Here is an 11,033-nt window from a genome sequence, read left to right as displayed (position 1 = left end):
AGTTAACTCCTTTCACCTGCATATAATCACACAATGAACAAGTCACGGGGGGGCGGGGGAAACAGCCAGAAAGAGAGAGGGAGCGGGGCAGAGAGTCAGAGAGAGAGTGGGGGGAAGAGAGACAGAGAGAGAGGACAGAGAGAGAGAGGGAGATAGAGTGATCAAAATCACTCCTGACAGATGGACATATATCTGGAATAGTCTGCATCGTGGGCAAACATTGGCTACTCGTGCTAGCCAAAAAATGCCAGGTATCTCACTAAATCAGTGTGCAACATAGTAACAAGAAAGTAAGTCAATAAATTTATCTTCTCATCTAAAGCTTTTTCACAAAAATGCACATTTGTTGTTGTTTTGATTAATAATAAGATAACTTTTTAATGCCTTTATCTTTCTGAAATTGTCTCACCGGCCCCCTACCTACGACCAATGTTGGAATGTGTTCCCCACGCGAAAAGGTTGCACAACCCTGTTTTAAAAAAAAATGTTTTATTATTCAACACCCGAAATATATACAACTGCACCCACTCTCACACTCTTAGAGATAGACACACACACAAGAAAAGATAGAGATTATAAAATACCATGCGTTTAGGTTTTTTTAAGAGTTCTCTCTTGCGCTTGCTTTTCACTGGGATGAAGACTTGAAATGGTGCAGGCCTGGAATCCTTTCCTTGTTCACTGAAGAAAAAACTTGGGAGGTCTAGGACGGATGCATTGTTGCATATTTCTTTGATATATTCCAGCCAAAGTGGCGAAACTTTGGTACGATTTCTCAGTTGGGGACCCAGTCTCTGCCTACATGTAGCTTAAAAGATGGTGGTCTTAGGCAGGGTCCTTCCTCTTCTATGGACACAGATGCTTCTCTATCTGTCTTTTGTCTGCCCAGAATATATCTTTATTAAAACTCCTTATCAGAAACTCCTTATTGGAATTTGTGCTGGAGGCGGGACTCCCAACGCAGGCCAAAAAGGCAGGGAGAACCCTGACTCTGCATTTTCTCAGCCCCTGGGAGCAATCCTCTGGTCTTTTCCTGTCAAAGCTTTAGGAGGCGGGATCCTCATCCCTTTAAAGACGTCATGGTCAAGTGAGGAGGGGTCAACGGGCTTTCCTCTCCTTATTTGACCACAACAAGTTTAATTCTTTCTTAAAGCAGATATGCTGGCCAATTCAGTAGGTGTTTGATTACTTACTTGATATGATCATAACAAGAACCGATTGAACAGGTTTTTTTCAAGTTAACTAGGAAAGAGGTCAACTTTATTGTACCTAAACCAACCTAATAAAAATAATAAGCAAAAAGCCAATGATCATTCACACACACACACACGAGAGCTTCACACACACACAAATAGGTTACAGAGTGGGGAAAGATAAATTGGTTGAGTTAGGGTCATATAAAAGGGGTATACAGTCTGTGGAGTTTAGTGATTCAGCTGGCTTCTAGCTGAATTTGCTGGTCCTGAGGCTTTTAGTTTGAAGAGGTAGGTGACTGGTTTGGTGGGTTTCTTGGAGATAGCGATGTGGATGATTTCCTCCAATGGGGTTTCTGATTGAAGTTGGAGTATGCAAAGGTGGTAAGTCAACAGGCAGGTTTTGAAAGCTTTCAAGATGGAATAGAGAGAGAGAGACCCCCACTTACGGTCGGCACATGTTGGAGTCCAGTTGCTTCTCCTTTTGCTGCAGAGAAAACACCAGATATGGAGGGGCTTGTTCATGATAGTTACTTTGATTCAAACATTCTCTGCGTCCTATTTGATCTTGAGCTGAGCTTTCAATCCACATCCTCACCATCACCAAAACTGCCACTTCCATCTTGGCAATATTGTTCATCTCCACCCCTGCTTTAGCCCATCTGTAGCTGATACCCTCATCCATGCCTTTGTTTCCTCTCGACTTGATTATACTATTGGTGTCCTAGCCGGCCTCCTATCTTTCACCGTCCATAAACTCACTAGGTGAAAGAAGACAGAGGGTGGTGGTTTATGGCAAATGTTCATCCTGGAGTTTAGTTACTAGTGGTGTACCGCAAGGATCTGTTTTGGGGCCACTGCTGTTTGTCATTTTTATAAATGACCTGGATGAGGGTGTAGAAGGGTGGGTTAGTAAATTTGCGGATGACACGAAGGTCGGTGGAGTTGTGGATAGTGCCGAAGGATGTTGTAGGGTACAGAGGGACACAGATAGGCTGCAGAGCTGGGCTGAGAGATGGCAAATGGAGTTTAATGCGGAAAAGTGTGAGGTGATTCACTTTGGAAAGAGTAACAGGAATGCAGAGTACTGGGCTAATGGGAAGATTCTTGGTAGTGTAGATGAACAGAGAGATCTTGGTGTCCAGGTACATAAATCCCTGAAAGTTGCTAACCAGGTTAATAGGGCTGTTAAGAAGGCATATGGTGTGTTAGCTTTTATTAGTAGGGGGATCGAGTTTCGGAGCCACGAGGTCATGCTGCAGCTGTACAAAACTCTGGTGAGACCGCACCTGGAGTATTGCGTGCAGTTCTGGTCACCGCATTATCGGAAGGATGTGGAAGCTTTGGAAAGGGTGCAGAGGAGATTTACTAGGATGTTGCCTGGTATGGAGGGAAGGTCTTACGAGGAAAGGCTGAGGGACTTGAGGTTGTTTTCGTTGGAGAGAAGGAGGAGGAGAGGTGACTTAATAGAGACATATAAGATAATCAGAGGGTTAGATAGGGTGGATAGTGAGAGTCTTTTTCCTCGGATGGTGATGGCAAACACGAGGGGACATAGCTTTAAGTTGAGGGGTGATAGATATAGGACAGATGTTAGAGGTAGTTTCTTTACTCAGAGAGTAGTAGGGGCGTGGAACACCCTGCCTGCAACAGTAGTAGACTCGCCAACTTTAAGGGCATTTAAGTGGTCATTGGATAGACATATGGATGAAAATGGAATAGTGTAGGTCAGATGGTTTCACAGGTCGGCGCAACATCGAGGGCCGAAGGGCCTGTACCGCGCTGTAATGTTCTAATTCATAGCAGTTAGCAGTATTTCTCTGCTTGCTGAAAGAACAGGTAGTTGCTTTCAACTTCCTGGGTCTTGTTTTTGCTGGGATATGCACAGATATTTCGTCTCCTTCCTCACAAACATTGCAGTGTAGGATACAATGTTACAAATTAGGTGACCATCCTAAACTTTTCTCTTTTAAATGTCTTTTTAAAAAATAAATTCGGATCTCCAGTCAGTGGAATAAAGAAAATTATTATTCAACAAAACACATTGGCATAACAACTCCCCACAGTGTGAAATGAAATGTGACAACAGGAACATTTCATTATAAGGTCACAATCTTTAAAAAAAAGCTGTACACACACACTCATCAATCTCACTGACATGGCATACTCTAGTTTTTTTTTCACCCGGATTGGGCATGAGCACAAATGGGGAACTTCAACTGCTCTGACTGGGCTCAATCAGCTTGCGCTCCAGCATATACTGAGTTTCCTCCTGCATTTCTACAATATCTTCCTTTTCCAGTTTCTGTATATCAGTGAACTCAACCCTAGATTCAAAGTTGTTCATAACTTTCACAGAATCACAGAATGATACAGTACAGAATAATACGGCCCATCGAGTCTGCACCGATGCATTAAAACACCTGACCTGTCTACCTAATCCCATTTGCCAGCATTTGGCCCATAGCCTTGAATGTTATAACGTGCCAAGTGCTCATCGAGGTACTTTTTAAAGGATGTGAGGCAACCCACCTCTACCACCCTCCCAGGCAGGGCATTCAAGACCGTCACCACCCTCTGGGTAATAAAGTTCTTCCTCAAATCCCCCTTAAACCTCCCTCCCCTCACCTTAAATTTGTGACCCTCGTAACTGACCCTTCAACTAAGGGGAACAGCTGCTCCCTATCCACCCAGTCCATGCCTCTCATAATCTTGTACACCTCAATCAGGTCACCCCTCAGTCTTCTCTACTCCAGTGAAAACAACCCAAGCCTATCCAACCTCTCTTCATAGCTTAAATGTTCCATCCCAGGCACCATCCTGGTGAATCGCTTCTGCACCCCCTCCAGTGCAATCACATCCTTCCTATAATGTGGCGACCAGAATTGCACACAGTACTCCAGCTGTGGCCTGACCAAAGTTCTGTACAACTCCAACATGACCTCCCTGCTTTTGTAATCTATGCCTCGATTGATAAAGGCAAGTGTCCCATATGCCTTTTTCACCACCCTGTTCGCCTGCCCTTCTGCCTTCAGAGATCTATGGACAAACACGCCAAGGTCCCTTTGTTCCTCGGAACTTCCCAGTGTCAGGCCATTCATTGAATACTTCCGTGTCACATTACTCCTTCCAAAGTGTATCACCGCACACTTTTCAGCATTAAATTCCATCTGCCACTTTTCTGCCCATTTGACCATCCCGTCTATATCTTCCTGTAACCTAAGACACTCCACCTCACTGTTAACCACTCGGCCAATCTTTGTGTCATCCACGAACTTACTGATCCTACCCCCACATAGTCATCTATGTCGTTCATATAAATGACAAACTATAGGGGACCCAGCACAGATCCCTGTGGTACGCCACTGGACACTGGCTTCCAGTCACTCAAACAGCCGTCTGTCATCACTCTCTGTCTCCTACAGCTAAGCCAATTTTGAATCCACCTTATCAAGTTACCCTGTATCCTATGTGCATTTGCTTTCTTGATAAGTCTCCCATGTGGGACCTTGTCAAAGGCTTTGCTGAAATCCATGTAAACGACATCAACTGCACTACCCTCATCTACACACCTGGTCACATGTTCAAAAAATTCAATCAAATTTGTTCGGCATGACCTCCCTCTGACAAAGCCATGCTGACTACTCCTAATCAAATTTTGCCTCTCCAAGTGGAGATAGATTCTTTCCTTCAGAATTTTCTCCAATAGTTTCCCTACCACTGATGTGAGACTCACTGGTCTGTAGTTCCCTGGCTTATGAAGATCTTTATGAAGATCTTTATGAAGATCTTCCAATGCTTTTGGTATATGTTTTTTTCTGCACTCCACCAGGCCAACAGCTTGTTTTGCAGAGCACTTTGCAAACCAATTTGTCACTTAGTAAAACGGTGACTTGATTTGTGTGGATTAGCTGTCCTGGCTTAAATGCAAGTGTGCCAAATGGTACCATACATCATAAGACACTTTTTCAGGCAAAGTTTTAAGCCTGCCTTGAAGTGCTTCATCGTCATTTTGTACTTTAACCCAGTGCTGGATTTGTTTCCTTGCAGCTTGAGATCACCGATCTATTTCATTCATCCAGCCCGGCTCACAATTGCTCCTCGGTTTGGATATTGAGTTGCAGTCACAACCACCATCACCACCCTCCAAATCTGGCACAAAAACCTTTTTGGGCTTAGGGTTTTCCTTTGGCTTATGAGTTTTTCTGTGTCTCCCTTCAGAATTTAAATCTTTAATTCCAAGGTCGTCAGTCTGAAGTTCCTCCTCAACTAAGGTCTGTTTCCTGGGACCTGGGCGATAGGGATTTTGTTTCATGGGAGGGGTCTCTCCTACACCCACGTCATGTAGGGTTAGGATTGTGCGTCCTGATTTGTCCCTGTCGATCCCTTTAAACGCTGTGAGCAGCCTTGTTAGGTCACGTCTCTGTTCTGTGTTTAAATAGGAGAGTAAGGAGTCTAATTTCCCAAACATTTCAGTTAATTGGACGGTAGGGGTTTCGATTTGGGAATTCTCCTGGCCTCCCTATCCTCACTGTCCCTTTCACCCTCCTGTTTTCTGACTGCCTGACTGCGCCCTATTAAGATGGTGTTTGCTAACCCGGGCCCCATCACTCCCCTTTATAGTTTTCCTTACTGCATATTACTGGTGCCCATGCCTTTAAGTTACTGATGCATCAAAAAAGACCTCACAGGAAGTCAGGGACCGCCTTCCACATTCAACACCCAGCACTTAATTGGTTCGTCTGTGCTTTTCAACTCAGTTCTGTGAACAATGCCTGCAATACAACAAAAGCAAAATACTGCAGAGGCTGGAAACCTGAAATAACATGCGAAATGCTGGAAATACTCAGCAGGTCAGGCATCATCTATAGAGAAAGAAACAGAGTTCATGTTTCAGACACATCGAACCGCCGGAGACTGCAGCTGGAACTCGGAGTGGGAGAAAGAGGAAGAATGAGGAGAGGCAATATAGTCCGACAGTCACAGAAACTGACAATCCACCGACACACAGTGGCGCAGTGGTTAGCACCGCAGCCTCACAGCTCCAGGGACCCTGGTTCGATTCTGGGTACTGCCTGTGCGGAGTTTGCAAGTTCTCCCTGTGTCTGCGTGGGTTTTCACCGGGTGCTCCGGTTTCCTCCCACATCCAAAGACTTGCAGGTGATAGGTAAATTGGCCGTTGTAAATTGCCCCTAGTGTAGGAAGGCGATAGGAAATATGGGATTACTGTAGGGTTAGTATAAATGGGTGGTTGTTGGTCGGCACAGACTCGGTGGGCCGAAGGGCCTGTTTAAGTGCTGTATCTCTAAATAAAAATAAATAAATAAATAAATTACCGGGATAAGGAGCCAGAGTTTAGAAAGACTCACTAACACGACTCCAGTAAAACATCCCAGGAGGAATATACAAATTAGGAGCAGGACTAGGCCACTCGACCCCTCGAGCCTGCTCCGCCATTCAATAAGTTCATGGCTGAACTGATTACTCCAAATTTCCACCTACCCCGATAACCTTCCGCCCCTTGCTTATCAAGAATCTATCTACCATCAAAATATTCAAAGACTCTGCTTCCACTGCCTATTGAGGAAGAGAATTTCAAAGACTCAGGACCCTCTGAGAGAAAACATTTCTCCTCATCTCTGTCTTAAATGGGCGAACCCTTATTTTTAAACAGTGACCCCTAGTTGGAGATTCTCCCACCAGGGGAAACATCCTTTCCACATCCACCCTGTCAAGACTCCTCAGGATCTTATATGTTTCAATCAAGTCTCCCTTACTCTTCTAAATTCCAGTGGATACAAGCCGAGTCTTTCCAATCTTTCCTCATAAGACAGCCCGCCCATTCCAGTTGTTAGTCTCGTTAACCTTCTTTGTACTACCACCAACGCATTTACATCCTTCCTTAAATAAGGAGACCAGTACTATACATAGTACTCCAGATGTGGTCTCACCAATGCCCTGCATAGCTGAACATAACCTCCCTACTTTTGTATTCAATTCCCCCCGCGATAAACGATAACATTCTATTAACTTTTCTAATTACGTGTTGTACCTGCATACTAACATTTTGCGATTCATGCACTAGGACACCCAGATCCCTCTGCATCTCAGAGTCTGCAATCTCTCACCATTTAGATAATATGCTTCTTTTTTATTCTTCCTGCCAAAGTGGACAATTTCACACTTTCCCGCATTATACTCCATTTGCCAGATCTTTGCCCACTCACTTAGCCTATCTATATCCCTTTGTAGCCCCCTTATGTCTTCTTCACAACTTACTTTCCTACCTATCTTAGTGTCATCAGCAAATTTTGGAACCATACCTTCGGTCACTTCATCTAAGTCATTTATATAAAATGTAAAAGGTTGAGGCCCCAGCACAGATCCTGTGGCACACCACTCGTCACATGTTGCCAATCAGAAAATGCCTATTCTCTGTTTCCTGTTAGCTAGCCAATCTTCTATCCATGCCAAATAATATCCCCTGCACCGTGAGCTTTTATTTTCCGCAATAACCTTTGATGTGGCACCTTATCAAATGCCCTCTGGAAATCTCGGTACAGTACATCCACCGGTTCCCCTTTATCAGCACATGTTACTTCTTCAAAGAACTGCAATAAATTGGTTAAACATGATTTACCTTTCACAAAACCATGATGACTCTGCTTGATTACCTTGAATTTTTCTAAGTGCCCTGCTAAACATCTTTAATAATAGTTTCTAACATTTTCCCTATGACAGGTGTTAAGTTAACTGTCCTGTAGTTTCCTGCTTTCTGTCTCCGTAGCTTTTTGAATAAAGGAGTTACTTTGGCTATTTTCCAATCCAATAGAGCCTTCCCCAAATCTAGGGAATTTTGGAAAATCAAAACCAATGCATCAACTTTCTCACTAGCCACTTCTTTTAAGACGCTAGGATGAAGCCCATCAGAACCCGGGGACTTGTCAGCCCACAGCTCCAACAATTTGTTCAGTGCCACTTCCCTGGTGATTGTAATTTTCTTGAGTTCCTCCCTCCCTTCCATTTTCTGATCTACAGCTAATACTGGGATGTTACTTGTATCCTCAATAGTGAAGACCGATGCAAAATACCTGTTCAATTCATCTGCCATCTCTTTATTTTCCATTATTAATTCCCCAGACACACTTTCTATAGGACCAACTTTGTTAACTCATTTCTTTTTAAAATATCTATAGAAACTCTTACTATCTGTTTTTATATTTCTAGCTAGCTCTCATGTACTCTAATTTTTCCTTCCTTATTAATCTTTTAGTTATTCTTTGCTTTTTTTAATATTCTGTCCGATCTTCTGACCTGCCACTTATCTTTGCGCAATTATATGCTTTTTCTTTAATTTTGATAATATCTTTAACTTTTTTAGCTAATCACGGCTGGTGAGTCCTCCCCTTGGAATTTTTCTTTCTCGTTGAAATGTATCTATTCTGTGTATTCTGAAATATCCTCTTAAGAGGATGGCACAGTGACGAAGTGGTTAGCACCGCAGCCTCACAGCTCCAGCGACCCGGGTTCAATTCTGGGTACTGCCTGTGTGGAGTTTGCAAGTTCTCCCTGTGTCTGTGTGGGTTTCCTCCGGGTGCTCCGGTTTCCTCCCACAGCCAAAAGACTTGCAGGTTGATAGGTAAATTGGCCATTATAAATTGCCCCTAGTATAGGTAGGTGGTAGGGGAATATCGGGACAGGTGAGGATGTGGTAGGAATGTTTTTTTTTTTTCTTTTTTTTTTTTGAAATTTTCGCCATTTTCCCACACTCTCTTGGCCAGTCTGAACATAGGATTAGTATAAATAGGTGGTTAATGGTCGGCACAGACTCGGTGGGCCGAAGGGCCTGTTTCAGTGCTGTATCTCTAAATCTAAATCTAAAGTGTCTGCCACTACAACCCTATTGACCTATCCCTTAACCTACTTTGTCAGTTCAGTTTAGCTAACTCTGCTTTCATGCCCTCATAATTGCCCTTATTTAAGTTTAAAATACTGGACTCTCCCACAAACTGAATGTAAAATTCAATCATATTATAATCGCTGCTGCCTAGGGGCGCCTTCATGATGACGTCATTAATTAATCCTATTTCAACGAACAAAGAACAAAGAACAGTACAGCACAGGAACAGGTCATTTGGCCCTCCAAGCCTGCGCCGATCTTGATGCCTGCCTAAACTAAAACCTTCTGCACCTCCAGGGTCCATATCCCTCTATTCCCATCCGATACATGTATTTGTCAAGATGCCTCTTAAACGTAGCTAACGTACCTGCTTCCACCACCTCCCCCGGCAACAAGTTCCAGGCACTCACCACCCTCTGTGTAAAGAACTTGCCTCGCACATCCCCTCTAAACTTTACCCCTCTCACCTTAAACCTATGTCCCCTAGTAACTGACTCTTCCACCGTGGGAAAAAGCTTCTGACTATCCACTCTGTCCATGCCGCTTATAACTTTGTAAACCTCTATCATGTCGCCCCTCCACCTCCGTCGTTCCAGTGAAAACAATCCGAGTTTATCCAACCTCTCCTCATAGCTAATGCCCTCTAGACCAGACAACATCCTGGTAAACCTCTTCTGTACCCTCTCCAAAGCCTCCACGTCCTTCTGGTGGTGTGGCGACCAGAATTGCACGCAATATTCTAAGTGTGCACAATACCAGGTCTAGTATAGCCTCTCATTCTGTTACTCTCTGTGCATTGTTATGACCGAGGTGGGAGAAGTGTACTGTTAATTTAGTCCCGCTTCTCCACAGGTCACAACATATTCTTTAAAGTTTTGAAACAGTCTTGTTGAAACAGTCAATCAGATACATTATTTTCGCCAGAATAGAACACACTAACTACGTTTTTTTACTGAACAACAAAATTAGCAGGTTATTACAAAACAAGTCGTAATGAAGTAAAACAATATTAAATTGATCAATTTTTTGTAAAAATTCAAAATTAAATTTTAAAAAGTCCCCTTTACCTTAGGCCCTTCACACTCACACAGACACATATACATATGATAACTGAAAGAATAGCTTAAAAGGATTTTAAGATCGGCGCTCTGTTCCAGACACACACCTGAGCAGATCACTTGAAAAAATAGCAGATGAGACACACTGCACCAAACTGGCACGAGGTCCAACCTCCGAGCACACGGAATCAGAATCTTTAGAATCTTCCACAAATTACTTCTCTCCAGGTGGCATTGAAAAGTAATTTAGCGGATTTTCTTCAGGAAACAGCACAATGAACTTCAGAGTCTTTCAGGGAATTGCGAGAAAACGAACTGTTCTTTCCTGGAATTCTCTCCTTCTTCTGCAGGAAACATGACTTTTGTCGCCTTCCAGAAGGTATCACCCACCCGCATTAACAAGCAAAACAGCTTGGCAGTTTTCTGCCCACCCAGATGTTCTGTGCCTGCTCCTGGGTTTGTCCAATTAAAGGAGTGCCAGTCACTTTTCTGCCCCTGTTGCCAGTGTTTCTGCTCATCTTAGCCCAAGCCATGTGACAAACAGCAACACTGTTGCCAATCCGGCTCCCTCACTGTCCCCTTGATGGCTTCCTTTTTGGAACAAGAAATTGGTGCACATTTGTTTAGCTTCACTATAAATTCCTTTAAAAAAATTATTTTTAAAAAATAGAATCATTTTCATAACAGTGTGTATTACTGTCTGTCTGTTACTCTGCCTTTGTGCAATATTGGTTGTTTGTTACTATGTGTGCTTGTGTGCTGATCTTTGGATGATTATGGCAATCCCTTCCACTATCTCCACCCCAATTCCCTTAGCAACCTGAGGTGCAAGCCATCCAGACCAGGTGACATTTCCACTTGAAGCACAACCAGCCTTTCCAG

At 43.4% G+C, this 11,033-nt stretch overlaps 1 protein-coding gene across 4 annotated transcripts in view; it reads left to right on the top strand.

Annotated features, from left to right (window-relative positions):
• Window positions 1-11,033, top strand: part of LOC137347060 (granulocyte colony-stimulating factor receptor-like) — a 568,030-nt gene that overhangs the window by 427,595 nt on the left and 129,402 nt on the right. The gene's annotated exons all lie outside the window — the stretch shown is intronic.

Source organism: Heterodontus francisci, chromosome 31, assembly GCF_036365525.1.
Source record: "Heterodontus francisci isolate sHetFra1 chromosome 31, sHetFra1.hap1, whole genome shotgun sequence".
Classification (NCBI taxonomy): domain Eukaryota; kingdom Metazoa; phylum Chordata; class Chondrichthyes; order Heterodontiformes; family Heterodontidae; genus Heterodontus; species Heterodontus francisci.
This window is presented reverse-complemented; position numbering and strand designations above follow the sequence as displayed.